Below are 16,192 nucleotides of genomic sequence, written 5' to 3' on the forward strand. Positions count from 1 at the left end.
GAAAAAGTCAGTTGTCATTCCAATCCCAAAGAAAGGCAATGCCAAAGAATGTTCAAACTACTGCATAATTGCATTCATCTCACTTGCTAGCAAAGTATGCTCAAAATTCTCCAAGCGAGGCTTCAACAGTACATGAACCATGAACTTTCAGATGTTCAAGATGGATTTACAAAAGGCAGAGGAACCAGAGATCAAATTTCCAACAACTGTAGCATCATTGAAAAAGCAAGGGAGTTCCAGGAAAACATAAACTTCTGCTTTATTGACTACACTAAATCCTTTGGCTGTGTAGATCACAACAAACTGTGAAAATTCTTAAGAGATGGGAATACCAGACAACTTTACCTGCTTCCTGAGAAATCTGTATGCAGGTCAAAAAAGCAACAGCTACCTCCAGTACTCTTGCCTGGAAAATCCCATGGACGGAGGAGCCTGGTAGGCTGCAGTCCATGGTGTCGCTAAGAGTCAGACGACTGAGCGACTTCACTTTCACTTTTCACTTTCATGCATTGGAGAAGGAGATGGCAACCCACTCCAGTGTTCTTGCCTGGAGAATCCCAGGGATGGTGGAGCCTGGTGGGCTGCCGTCTATGGGGTTGCATAGAGTCAGACACGACTGAAGCGACTTAGCAGCAGCAGCAGCAGAACCAGACATAGAACAATGGACTGCTTCAAAATTGGGAAAGGCTGTATGTTGCCACACTGTTTATTTGACTTATATCCAGAGTACATCATGCAAAATGCAGAGCTGGTTGAAGCACAAGCTGGAATCAAATAAAATCAAATAAATTTGCTGGGGGAAATATCCTTAATCTCAGGTATGCAGCTGGCCACCACCCTTATGGCAGAAAGAAAAGAGGAACTAAAGAGCCTCTTGGTGAAAGTGAAAGAGGGGAGTGAAAGAGCCTGCTTAAAACTCACAATTTAAAAAACTAAGATCTTTTCATCCAGTCCCGTTCAGTTCAGTTCAGTTCAGTCGCACAGTCGTGTCCGACTCTTTGTGACCCCATGAATCGCAGCACGCCAGGCCTCCCTGTCCATCACCAACTCACGGAGTTCACTCAGATTCACGTCCCATTTCTTCATGGCAAATAGATGGGGAAACAGTGGAAACTGAGAGACTATTTTCTTGGACTCCAAAATCACTGCAGATCGTGACTGCAGCCATGAAATTAAAAGACACTTGCTCCTTGGAAGAAAAGTTATGACCAATCTAGACAGCATATTAAAACGCAGAGATACTACTTTGACGACAAAGGTCTGTGTAGTCAAAGCTGTGGTTTTTCCAGTAGCCATGTGTGGGTGTGAGAGTTGGACCAAAGAGAAAGCTGAGCACCAAAAAATTGATGCTTTTGAACTGTGGTTGCTGGAGAAGGCTCTTGAAAAGTCCCTTGGAGACTCTCTGCAAGGAGATCCAACCAGTCCATCCTAAAGGAAATCAGTCCTGAATATTCACTGGAAGGACACGCTGAAGCTGAAGCTTCAATACTTTGCCACTTGATGCAAAGAACTGACTGATTGGAAAAGACCATGATGCTAGGAAAAATTGAAGGCAGGAGGAGAAGGGGACGACTGAGCATGAGATAGTTGGATGGCATCACCAACTAGATGGACACGCATTTGTGAAAACTCTGGGAGTTGCTGATGGACAGGGAATACAGACGTGCTGCAGTCTATGGGGCTGCAGAGTCGGACATGACTGAGTTAACTGCAGTGAACTGAACTGATGTGACTATACTAGGACACATAAAATATAATCAAATATATAAAGTCAAAAAATAAAATCACATATATTTTAGTATTAAAACATCAACTATTTCCAAATTAAAATATCACCTGATAGAGTATATCTTATACTTCAATCTCCAACTGAATCTCTCTCTATTGAAAAAAAAGCACAACATTTTATCACCCCATGTCCTACATGTTCTATTGCTAATATTGTTCAAATGTGGTTATTGCTTTTTTATTTTCCTTTTTTATGTATTTTTTTCTTCTTTGGAATGTATCATTTGCACTGTCAAATCTGGTCTTATTCTTACCTTTTGATTTCTTTGTTTATTGTAGGGGAATCAGAAAATTCCCATTCTGCTGTTGTTTTCTTTAGGTTATTTTATCAGTAATTTTAGCATCACAAGCCTTGATGTCATGTTTCTTGTGGTTATCTTGCTTGGTCTTTTACTGAGCCCTCTGGAATTTTGGGTTTACAGTTTTTATGAAATTGGGAAATTTTTTTGTCCTTAATTAGTCATATTTTCTTACTCCATTTTTCTGCTGCTCCAGTATATGTACTTCTCTAGGATCGCTGAGACTTCTTTTCCTGATGATTGTTTTCATGTACACTTCAGTTTGTATAGCACTTTCATTCCTTTTGCAATGGTTAATCTTGTGTTATGCCAATTATTTTTTTTAAATCATATATATTTAATTTTCACCTATGCAATTTAAATTTTTATGTCATCCACTTATCTCCCCATTTTGTTCATATTTTCTCTTAAATCTTTCAGCTATGTATAAAATGCTTTTAAAAAGCTTTGTCAGAGAAATTCTTTCCTGTCATTTCTAGATCTGTCTTTTCCTAATGATGGATAGTTCTATTGGCTGGATGAGGTTCTTTTTCAGGTTCTTTGCATGTTGAGTAATCTTTGACTTACTGAGTATAAAGGAAGTTTCACTGTTGAATATTGGATTTGGTTATCTTCCTTTAACAAAATGTTTGAATTTGTTTTGAAATAGGTATGCAAGAAACTTGCACATCAGCATTATTTTCAATTCCTTTTGAAAAGTTTTCTGAAGGTGGCACTTTATTGTCCTATAAAGCTACTTTAGCTCAATTATTGATGCAAGAACATTCTGGAGTTTCTACTGGATATCCTGTATATTAAATCAGGACTTGACTTTGGCTGGTTGGAATTTGAATTTTGATTGTAACGTGTGGAATCTAAATTGCTTAGTTTATATGTATACAAAGAACATGTATACGAAGTCTTACACTGTTTTACCAAGCCCATGATCAGTTTGTATTTAGCAAAGGCCCTAGGTTATCTCATGACTATTTCCAGAGCTATGTTTCTGTCATAATTTCCTCCTGTTGATTCTCTGCTCCACCAGTTCCAGCTAACTAAGCCTTAGCACATTCTGTTCCCTTCCTTGTTGACTCAGTAACACTACTATATTTTTCTTGGATTCCCTTCTCTTATGCTTAATTCTGGAAGATGCCTGGAAGAATACTGAGGTATTCACTGTGCACAGCTCATACGCCTCCTTCTTCCTTGCATCACATTCACATACTACCTGTGTTCCAGGTAAGAAAATAACAGTTTCATGTATCTCATCCAATTTTACAGTGAAGAAAATAATTAGTGAAAGTGACAGCAATATTGCCAGAACTAAAAATAAGAATTTAGTTTTAAAATTTTTCTTTTTCATATAAGCATTTACACCTATAAATTTACTTTTCCCAGGTTAACTCTATCTCACAAATTTTGATATACTATGTTGTAATGCCATTCAATTTACAGTATACATCTACTGTGAGTTCTTTGAACTCTAGTTATTTCAGTGTATATTGTCTTCCTAAAATTTGAGAGCTTTGAAAAATACCTTAATATTACTAGATTGAATCATCTCTGATAAATAATATGATTTGCATAAATTAAATATTGTAAAAATTGTATGTATGAATTTTTATGCTATTATGAATGGTCTGTCTTGGTGAAAGTTCTATGTGCTCATTCTGAAGTTGTTATATGTACTATTATCCTGTCACCTATATAAAAATCATATGATATTGGCACTCGTGGTAAAGAACCCACCTGCCAATGTAGGAGACATAAGAAATGCAGGGTTGATCCTTGGGTCAGGGTGAGCTCCTGGATGAGGGCATGGCAACCCACTCTAGTTTTCTTGCCTGGAGATTCCCATGGACAAAGAAGTCTGGTGGGCTACAGTACATAGGGTTATGCAGAGTCACACATGACTGAAACAACTTAGCACATAAAATAATTAATAATTTATTCATTTAATCTCAGTGTTATCAAAAGTCTATAATTTTGTCTATTTCTCTTTTCAATCTGCTTAGCTTTGTTTTGTGTATTTTTAACATTTTAGCACTTGTTTCCTTTCAGGCCCATAACATCTGCATCTGATTAACCTCATGATGTTTTGCCATTTGCATTCATAACCAAACCCTTAGCCAGAGATCCATCAGGTGCTGCCACACAGACCTGTACAGCCTATATTTATGAGTTTTTTTCTCTCCTTGTCAGTCTCATGTATTCCAGTAGTGTTAAAACTCCCACACTCTGATATATGATTCTTCAGTTAAAAATCAAACAAACAAACAAAAAACAGTACTGTACTTGTACCCGACTTCCCTCTACTGCAGTTGGAAAATTGTCCCAAACAGGTGCTAAACTGTCTTAAGGCACTTATTTCAGAGATGTGTCTTGTATGAACAGCCAATGTCTAGGAACTGTAGTGTCATATAATTATTATAATTATCCTAGTAAAAAGGCTATCATTTAATCATGTAACTTACTCTGTCATGACCTAAATCAAATTTCTGTTTTACTGTTTGATGTTGAACAATTTTGCCTATTAACAAATTTCATCAATTCTTTCAATTTGAAGATAAATTCTTTTTGTTATAAAACAATTTCTCCATTTAGAAAGGAAAATCTGTTCAATTCCAAGTTTCCTAAAACAGTAAAAGTCTGTTTTTCATTTATTGATTTGTATTACCTTTTATATCTACAAACTTCTCTATTTTTCTCTAAATTTACAAGGCAATTTGAACTATATTCTCCATGTTACTAGTTTAATTTTAAGCTATATTTGGTTAAATTTTTGCTATTTATATTTTCTTTAACAATTCTATATTGATATCCTTTGGATGCCTTTTTTAATGCTTGAAATCTTCATTGAATCTCTATTCAGTTGTCAACATTCATGTTTTACTTTATTTTGTTATTTAAAACTTTTTATGGTGAAGAAGAGCATTGTAAAATGACTGTATTATTGTGTGTGTGTGTGTATGTGTATTCACAGCATATGCTGGTATCTCTTATCCTCAGTAGTTTTTGTTTACCATATTTGTCTTTACTTTTAGTGATATTTAAGAAGAAAGTCTCTCTCTTGATTTCCATTGATCTAAAGTTGGAGAATTTCTATAGAACACATGTCTCTCATATCTAAAATTTCTCTCATATCTAAACACATGTTTCTCATATCTATTTCTACCTTCAGCTGTTTATTTGAAGCAGAGTACTGAGTTTCTGCTTTTTTTTTTTATTGTCTGACAGCACAGAATCAAATTCATTAGCTTCTTGATATATAAATATGTATGATGTAGGAGAAAATATGTGAAGTCATTTTGTTGGATATGAATATTATTCTCTTTTATGTAGTTTTGTTTAAATTCCTATACTAGGTTTTCATTCCATCTATTCAGAGATATTTTTTTTATCTCTATTCAGTTAGATTATTTTCCTCCTTACTGGGAATCCCTGGTATCTCTGATTTAGAAATACTGTCAATTTCAATGAATTATTTTCCTTTGTCATTAAATCTTTCCCTAAAAACTACACCTCATTTAAAAGTGCAGCAGGTACACGATGACTAACACCTTGGTTTGGGGCCATTGTTTATTAAGCCATAATGGTGTGAGGAAATGACAGCATTCTTTTTCCTCAGGCTACCTAACGACTTCCCTGTGAATTCTGTCTTATTTGTTTTCCCTTTAGTTTTTAATTTTTTTAAATATATTCATTATTGAAAGTAATAGAATTTTGATTCATAAGGGTAATTGGTACATTTTCCTTAAAAAAAATCTGTTTCTAGAAGAATTGATGTTGTTCAGTCATCAGGTGGTGTCCAACTCTTCACAACCACCTAGACTGCAAAACTGCAGGCTTTCTTGTCCCTCACCATCTCCCAGTGTTTGCCTAAGTTCGTGTCCATTGAATTAGTACTGTCATCCAACCATCTCACCTCTCTTGGCCTCTTCTCCTTCTGCTTTCAATTTTTCTCAGCATCAGAGTCTTTTCCAAGGGATCAGTTGTTTGTGTCAGGCGCCAAAAATATTGGAGCTTAGCTTCAGCTTCCACTGAATATTCAAGGTTGATTTCCTTTAGGATTGACTAGTTTGATCTCCTTGCAGTCCAAGGGACTCTCAAGAGTCTTCTCCAGCTCCACAGTTCAAAAGCATCAATTCTTTGGCCCTCTGCCTTCTTTATGATCCAGCTCTCACATCTGTATGTGACCACTGGAAATATCATAGCCTGTATGAACCTTTGTCAGTAAAGTGATATCTTTGCTTTTTAACACACTATCTAGGTTTGTCAAAACTTTCCTGCCAAGAAGCAATTGTGTTCTAGTTTCATGGCTGCAGTCACTTTCTGCAGTGATTTTAGAGCCTAAGAAGAGGAAATCTGTCACTGTTTCCACCTTTTCCTCTTCTATTGGCCATAACATGATGGGACCTGATGCCATGATCTTTCTTTGTGGTTTTTTTTTTTTTTCCTAATACTGAGTTTTAAGCTGGTTTTTTCACTCGCCTCCTTCCCACTCATCAAAAGGCTCTTTAGTTCCTCTTTGTTTTCTGCCATTAGAGTGGTATCATCCACTTACCTGAAATTGTTGATATTTCTCCCAGCAATCTTGATTCCAGCTTGTAACTCACCAAGCCCAGCATTTCACATGATGTGCTTTGTGTATAAGTTCAACAAATGGGGTAAGAATCAACAGACTTGTACTCCTTTCTCAATCCTGAGCCAGTTAGTTGTTCCATAAAGGATTCTAACTATTGGTTCTTGAACTGCATAAGATTTCTAAGGAGACAGGTAAGATGGCCTAATATTTCCATACCTTTAAGAGTTTTCCACAGTTTATATGATCCACACAGTCAAAAGTTTTAGTATAGTCAATGACACGGAGGTAGATATTTTTCTGGAATTCCCTTACTTTGTCTATGATTCAGTGAATGTTGGAAGTTGATCTCTGGTTCCTCTACCTTTTCTAAATGCAGATTGAACATCTGGAATTTCTCAGTTCACATAATGCTGAAGCATAGCTTGAAGGATTTTGAGCATATTCTTACTAGGGGATAAGTATAATTATCCAGTAGTTTGAACAGTCTTTAGTACTGCCTTTTTTAAGAGTTGGGAAGAAGGTTGACCTTTTCCAGTCCTGTGGCCACTGCTGGGTTTTCCAAATTTGCTGACATATTGAGTGCAGCACTTTGATAGCATCATCTTTTAGTATTTTAAATAACTCAACTGGAATTCTGTAACTTCCACTAACTTTATTGGCTTCACTGCTTCCTAAGGTCCACCTGGCTTCACACTCCAGAATATCTGGCTCTGTGCAAGTGACCACACCATCATGGTTATCTGGGTCATTAAGATCTTTTTGTACAGTTCTTCTGGGTATTCTTGCCATCTCTTCTTGATGTCTTCTGCTTCTATCAGGTCTGTACTGTTTTCTGTCTTTATTGTGTTCATCTTTGGATGAAATATTCCTTTGATATTTTAAATTTTCTTGAAGAGAACTCTAGTCTTTCCACTTTTGTTTCTTTGTATTGTTCATTGAATAAGGCCTTCTAGTCTCACCTTGTTGTACTCTGAAACTTTAAATTTTGTTGGGTGTACCTTTCCTTTTCTCCCTTGCCTTCTGCTTTTCTTCTTTCCTCAACTATGTAAAGCCTCCTCAGACAAACACTTTGCCTTCTTGAATTTATTTTTCTTTAGTATGATTTTATCCTCTGCCTCCTGTACAATATTATGAACTTTTTCCATAGTTCTTCAGGGACTCTGTTTAGTTGTTGTTGTTCAGATGCTCAGTCATGTCCAATTTTTTTGTGACCTCATGTACTGTAGCACACCAGGCTTTCCTGTAAGCATCTCCTGGAACTTGCACAAACTCATGTCCATTGAGTTGATGATGCCATTTGCCATCTTGATTCCCCTCATCCCCTTCTCCTCCTGTCTTCAATCTTTCCCAGCATTGGGTCTTTTCTAGTGAATCAGATCTTCACATCAGGTGGGCAAAGTATTGAGTTTCAGCTTCAACACCAGTCCTTCCAATGAAAACTCAGGACTGATCTCCTCTAGGATGGACTGGTTGGATCTCCTTGCAGTCCAAGGGACTCTTAACAGTCTTCTCCAACACCACAGTTCAAAAGCATCAACTGTTTGGCACTCAGCTTTCTTTATAGTCCAACTCTCATATCCACACATGAACACTGGAAAAACTGTAGCCTTGATTAGACAGACTTTGTTCACAAAGTAATGTTTCTGCTTTTTAATATGCTATCTAGTTTGGTCATAACTCTCCTTCCAAGGAGTAAGTGTTTTTTAACTTCATGGCTGCAGTCACCATCTGCGGTGATTTTGGAGCCCAAGAAAATAAAGTCTCTCACTGTTTCCATTGTTTCCCCATCTATTTGCCATGAAGTGATGGGACTGGATGCCATGATCTTAGTTTTCCAAATGTTGAGCTTTAAGCCAACTTTTTCACTCTCCTCTTTCACATTCATCAAGAGGCTTTTTAGCTCCTCTGCACTTTCTGCCATAAGGGTGGTGTCATCTGCACAACTGAGGTTATTGATATTTCTGCCATCCATACATTACTATTGGAAAAACCATAGCTTTGACTAGACGTACCTTTGTTGGCAAAGTAATGGTTTTGCTTTTTAATATGCTGTCTATGTTGGTCATAGCTTTTCTTCCCAGGAGCAAGTGTATTTTAATTTCATGATTGCAGTCACCATCTGCAGCAATTTAGAGCCCAAGAAAATAAAGTCTCTCACTGTTTCCTTTGTTTCCTCATCTGTTTGCATAAAGTGATGGGACTCCGTACTATCTTTGCTTTTTGAATGTTGAGTTTTAAGCCAACGTTTTCAGTCTCCTCTTTCACCTTCATCAAGAGGCCTTTTAGTTTCTCTTTGCTTTCTGCCATAGGGTGATGTCATCTGCATATCTGAGTTTATTGATATCTCTTCTGGTAGTCTTGATTCCAGTTTGTGCTTCATTCATCCTGGCATTTCACATGATGTACCCTGCATATAATTTTAATAAGCAGGGTGACAATATATATCCTTGATGTACTCCTTTTCCAATTTTGAACTAGTCCATTGTTCCATGTATCGTTCCAACTGTTGCTTCTTGACTTGCATACAGGTTTGGCAGGAAACAGGTAAGGTGGTCTGGTATTCCCATCACTTTAAGAATTTTCCACAATTCGCTGTGATGTAGACAGTCAAAGGCTTTAGTGTAGTCAATGAAGCTGAAACTGGCTCTGTTTACTAGATCTAACTCCTTGAATCCATTTGTCATCTCCAATGTATATTCATAGGAGCTTTGATTTAAATCGTATCTGATTGTTCTAGTAGTTTTCCCTGCTTTCTTTAGTTTAAGCCTTTATTTTGCTAGGAGGAGAAGCTGATGAGCTGAGTTACAGACAGCTCTAAGTATAGACTTTTCTGAGTGTATGCAGATTTTCCATCTTTGGCTACAAAGAATGTAATCAATCTGATTTCATTATTGACCATTTGGTGATGTCCATGTGTAAAGTTGTCTCATGTCATTGAAAAGAGTGTTTGCTATGACCAGTGTGTTCTCATGGTATAATTCTGTTAATCTTTTCCCTGTTTCATTTTGTACACAAGGCCAAACTTACCTGTTATTCAGGTATGTCTTGACTTCCTTCTTTGTTTTTGAATCCCCCATGATGAATAAGACATCTTGTGTGTGTGTGTGTGTGTGTGTGTGTGTGTGTGTGTGTGTGTTCATTCTAGGTTTTCTTTCAGGTCTTCATAGAACCAGTCAACTTCAGCTTCTTTGGCATCAGGGGTAGGGACATAGACTTGGATTACTGTGATGTTGAATGGTTTCCCTTGGAAATGAACTGACATTATTCTGTTGTTTTTGAGGTTGTACAAAAGTACTCTTTTGCTGATTATGAAGGCTACTCCATTTGTTCTATGGGTTTCTTATCCTCAGTGATAGATATTGTGGTCATCTGATTTAAATTTACTCATTTGCATCCATTTTAGTTCATTGATTCCTAAAGTGTGATTTTGTCATCTCTTGCTTAACCATGTTCAATATACCTTGATTCATGGACCTAACATTTTAGGTTCTTATGAGAAACCTATATGCAGGTCAGGAAGCAACAATTAGATAGGACATAGAACAACATACTGGTTCCAAATAGGAAAAGGAGTACCTCAAGGCTGTATGTTGTCACCCTGCTTATTTAACTTATACACAGAGTACATCATGAGATACACTGGGCTGGAGGAAGCACAAGCTAGAATCAAGATTACCAGGAGAAATATTAATAACCTCAGATATGCCGATGACATCATGCTTTTGGCAGAAAATGAAGAACTAAAGGGCCTCTTGATGAAAGTGAAAGAGGAGAGTGAAAAAGTTGGCTTAAAGTTCAACATTCAGAAAATGAAGATCATGGCATCCGGTTCCATCACTTCATGGCAAATAGACGGGGAGACAGTGGAAACAGTGGCTGACTTTATTTTTCTGGGCTCCAAAATCAGTGCTGATGGTGATTGCAGCCATGAAATTAAAAGACACTTACTCCTTGGAAGGAAAGTTACGACCAACCTAGACAGCATATTAAAAAGCAGAGACATTTACTTTGCGAACAAAGGTCTATCTAGTCAAGGCTACAGTTTTTCCCGTGGTCATCTGTGAATGTGAGAGTTGGACTATAAAGAAAGCTGAGCACCGAAGAGTTGATGCTTTTGAACTGTGGTGTTACAGAAGGCTCTTAAGAGTCCCTTGGACTGCAAGGAGATCCAACCAGTCCATTCTAAAGGAGATCATTCATTGGAAGGACTGATGTTGCAGCTGAAACTCTAATACTTTGGCCACCTGATGCAAAGAGCTGACTCATTTGAAAAACCATGATGCTGGGAAAGATTGAGGGCAGGTGGAGAAGGGGACGACAGAGAATGAGATAGTAGGATGGCATCACTGACTCAATGGACATGGGTTTGGGTGGACTCTGGGAGTTGGTGATGGACAGGGAGGCTGGGCCCGTTGCAGTTCATGGGGTTGCAAATAGTCGAACACGACTGACCTACTGAACTGAACCTAACTTATGTAATACTGTTGTTTACAGCATCAGATTTTACTTTCATCACCAAGCACTCCACAATTGATCATAGTTTCTGCTTTGGCCCAGTCACTTCATTCTTTCTGGAGCTATTAGTAGTTGTCCTCAGCTCTTCCCTGGTAGCACACTGGACCTTTTGATGGGAAGGCTTATCTTTTTGTGTCATCCTTTTGACTTTTTATATAGTTCCTAGGATTCTCATGTCAAGTCCACTGGAGTGGTTCATCGTTCACTCCTCCAGTGGATCATGTCAGAACTCTCCAATATGACCTGTTCATCTTGGGTGGCCCTGCACAGCATGGCTCATAACTTTGTTGCCTTAAGCCAGTTCCTTCTCTGTGACGTGATACATGAAGGGGAAAATTGTAAATAAAATTATACAATTATTTTGCAGTGTTGTGTGAGTACATAGTATATTATAGGCATATACAATAATAATTATATTTTAGTTCTTGTTATATTCATGGTGGCAAGCAGAAATTTTGGGGGGTACTATTTATCTTTTCCCATATTGTTTCTTTGTCCAAATTGATGATCAGTTCAGTTCAGTCGCTCAGTTGTGTCCAACTCTTTGCAACCCTGTGAATCGCAGCACGCCAGGCCTTCCTGTCTGTCACCAACTCCCGGAGTTCACTGAGACTCACGTCCATCGAGTCAGTGACACCATCCAGTCATCTCATGGTGAGATATTCATGATTTTGTAGAGTTGTATTTTTTTCATATAATCATATTTGGTGGTTATTAAGTGCTGCACGTTTCCCTAAAGTGTTTTATATTTTCCTAGCAACCATCATAGCATAAGGCATCAAAGTATTTTAATACTTCCTTTCTTTAATAGTTCTATCCTTGTTTGTTTATATATCCATGTATGTGATTTTTTACCTTTATTTTTATTTATTTATTTTTTTCTTTTGTCAAGAGGCTTACTATGTAGCTTTGCTTTAAAATTTTGTCAACTCAGAGTATCATCTTTATAAATATAGTCCTGGAGAAGACAATGGCACCCTGCTCCAGTACTCTTGCCTGGAAAGTCCCATGGACAGAGGAGCCTGGTAGGCTGCAGTCCATGGGGTCCTACCAGTTGGACACGACTGAGCGACTTCACTTTCACTTTTCACTTTCATGCATTGGAGAAGGAAATGGCAACTCACTCCAGTGTTTTTGCCTGGAGAATCCCAGGGATGGGGGAACCTGGCGGGCCGCCATCTATGGGGTCACACAGAGTCAGACACGACTGAAGCAACTTAGCAGCAGCAGGAGCTAGTTTTAAAAAGTTTAAAAACTCATGGCTTAATTCAGAGCATTTATTTAATTTCTTTTGAAATTTTCATTCAAGTAACTAATGCATTTTAAATGACATGAATTTACCTGTTTCCTAGTTAATTGAGTTTCTTCATTGAAAGCACAAGCCATATTTCATAGAATGTTTTCCAGTTATCAGTTCAAGGTCTTTTAAAACCATATTTTTAATGTATTGAAAATGTCCAAAGCCCAAGACTTATTCTTACTTATGTAATGCTAATAATGTGCTGAAAATTTATGATGTCCTTTGGAAATAAAATTTATTAAAATATCATACTATAGGTGGATTATAGACAAAATTAAAATTATTTCTTTGTGATTTTATAATTATCTAATTATATAAGCTTTATATAAGATGAAGAAGACTTCTCTTACTGAAATAATTTGATTTCTTTGCTCATGATCTATTATCTTTACTTGTGTTTTCAGAGAAATCAAAAAAAGAAAGAATACTGATTCTCTGGTGATAGAATGCTAAGACGAACCCTGATCCCTGATATCCTTGTGCAATTCTTTCCCCGTAGATGAATGTGGAACCTATGAATATAATCTAACTCTCATGATTATGTTACATTTTATGGTAAAATAGTGTTTTTCAGATGTAGCTAAATTCCATCATCAGTTGGCTTTGTGTTAATCAAAAATGAAACAATCCTAGATAGGCTTGCATTAATCAGATAAATCCTTAAAATGAAAAGGAACAGAAGCAGAGTTCTGCTGTTTTCCTTGAAGAATCTAATTCCCATGGTGTAGAGAGGGTCATATGGACAGGGCAAGGTTTACTTATGGAGATTTCCAGTTATACAGATTTAAGAAATTCAACAACCACTAAGCATGGAATAGAATGCCAACATCACCCAGATTGCAGCCCTGGTTAATGCCTTTAGCTCAGTTTGGTAATACCCTGAGCATAGGACCCAGTTAACACATATTTGGAATCCTGATCCAGGAAAATTTGAGATAATAAATGTATATTCTTAGTACCATAAAATTTGTGGAAATTTATCCCATAGAAATAGAAAACAAATAAATTTTTAGGCAAATATATTCTTGTTATACACTGATGCCTTAAAATCCATCTCCAATATCAATTTCTCCATGAAGCTTCACACATATTTTGCAAGCATCTCAAAATTAAGTTTCTTTAAATTACATATATGTGCTCCTATTATTTTATTATTTATTTTTCTTTTATTGAGGCTTAATTGAATTTTGCTGTTGTGCTAATTCCTCGTGTACAACAATGTGACTCAGTTATATATATGTACATATATATTAGCTTATGCTATACATGCTAATATATATTAGCATCCTAAGTGGCTAAGGTAAAGATTTCACCTGCCAATGCAGAAGCTGCAGGAGACAAAGAGAGTTAAATCCCTGGGTCAGGAAGATCCCCTGGAATAGGAAATGGTAGCCCACTCCAGTATTCTTGCCTGGAAAATTCCGTGGACTGGCGGGCTACAGTCCGTAGGGTCTCAGGGTCAGACACAACTGAAGTGACTAAGCATGCATGATTGTTTTGCATGTTGTTGTATTTGGATTGCTAATATTTTTTGAGAATTTTTGAATCTATGTTCATCAAATATATTGGCCAGTAACTTCTTTTTAGTACTGTGTTTATCCGGTATTGGTATCAAAGTGATGGTAGCTTCATAGTATGACTTTGGGAGTGTTCCGTCCTCCTTAATCTTTTGTAAATGTTTGAGAATAATCAGCACAAGTTCTTCTTTTGCCCTGTATTTTAAATCGTCCAATATAGCAGTTCCACATGTTGTCTCAAAAATTACTTTTTTCTCTTCTCAGTTCAGTTCAGTTCAGTCACTCAGTCGTGTCTGACTCTTTGCCAGTTTTCTTTTTCTGTTAGTGGCACAAAATTTATTTCTGGCAACTGTGCTGAAACTGTGTATTTTCTCTGCTTCAACCCAGTCTTTATAATCAAATCATTATTTATAAAGATTATATATTTTAAACACTGTGGCACAACCTAAGATGTTTCAAAGGAAACACAAATGTTTTTATAAAACTTTGCTCTTATATAACACTTTATACATATATTGTCACAATTTGATGCTCAAGAGACCAATTCTTGTTTCTAGCGTGCAGATTAAGAAATCGAAGCAGAGAGATTAAGTTATCTGCTAGAGACCCAGAGATAGTAATTAGCAGAATTAGGAACAGAAATTAAGTGTTCTAACTCTAGGCTCAGTGATCTTTCTATTACACTCTGTTCTTTATCAAGGAAGAGATATAGCCTAAGCATTTTAAAAGACAGACTTGGGAGGTAGAGGCTCTAATTTTGAATTCAGACTGAATAATTTGCTACCTCTGTTAACTGATCAGTTTATCAAGCTTCCTTGTTCCTCAATGTCTTCTGCTGAAGGTGACTAACAGTAAAAATTGATTTATAGATTTTTATGAAAGTTAACTATATTGCAAAACTTTCTTTTGCAACTTTTTACATAGTATCAAGAGGTCAAGTGGTTCAATATTAGCTCCTATTATCAGTACATTGTATCTGAAAGTCATTTTTAAACCCACATGAGCCTCATAAGTTGTCTGAGACTTGTTATAATCACCCACACTTGAAGAATTGTATTTCATGCTTAAAATAACATTTGTTGCTACTTATTTTTATCCAAATAATATTCAGAAAAACACAAGTAAGAGATTTTGAGCAACCCCTGCTTTCTGATCAAATGTCAGGTATCATTTCTTGTATGATTCACAAAACAATTCACTTGTTCTGTTTATTAATCACTGTTCTCAGTTTCATGTAAAATATATTCACTTGTCTATACTTTCAAATTATAATTCTATTGCATTTCATGGATAATTGGATAGATTTATGAATACTAAATTTATTATTCTACACTCTACATTTAGGATAAATTCATTTATGTCATCTAATTAAGACACCCCTAACATATTTTCTCCGTACTGGTTGAAAGTTTGAATAAAGATTCTTTTGGTTGGAAGTGTGCTAAGCCCAATTTAAATAGCTCTAAGCAGAGATTATCTTTCTTAAGGATATATGTTATGAAAGAAGAGGAAATTTAGCTGGACCTTGAAAGGACTGATACTAGGGACAGGATGAGTGTCAGGGATCAGCAGCCTCTTTCCTTCAATTTCTTCATATTTGCTTCTCTCTGCACAGGGAAATTTCAGCTTCTAAAAGTGTTCATTTGCTGTTTGTTGTTATTATGTGTTTGTAGGCACATAGTTATTGTAGAATTTCTGACTCAAATTTCTGTCCAAGTATACTGAATGCATGGATTCATATCACTCGTGATCATAGGTTGGTGAAAGTAATGGCCTTATAGAGTGTATACTTAAAATATGTCACTTATATTTTTGTACCAGTCAAGACTGCTAAGTCTTCCCATATTTATCACTGGTATAGTTTGGTGTGTGTGTGTGGGTGTTAGTGCTAATTTTGTGACTACACAGATACTCTATAGTGTTGCAAAACTTTATTCCTTTATCTCCACCTACAGAAACCAATCCCTTTAAAAGTCTGGCTTGCTCCTTTGGTTTTCAGATCCATCACAACTTACAGCAACTCTAAGTAATTCCTATTATAGCCAAAGCAACCTACTTTTTACAAATATGTACATATTAATTGATACTTTGCTAATAGTTTAATATGACTTTTTCTTTCATTGATTTTGCTAATTTGGTGTTACTGGCTAAATTAATTATCTTCTATTATTTCTTAGCATAGTAGTCCCTATTAAGAATGTTTCTTTAT

Source organism: Capricornis sumatraensis, chromosome 1 (assembly GCF_032405125.1).
Source record: "Capricornis sumatraensis isolate serow.1 chromosome 1, serow.2, whole genome shotgun sequence".
Taxonomy (NCBI): domain Eukaryota; kingdom Metazoa; phylum Chordata; class Mammalia; order Artiodactyla; family Bovidae; genus Capricornis; species Capricornis sumatraensis.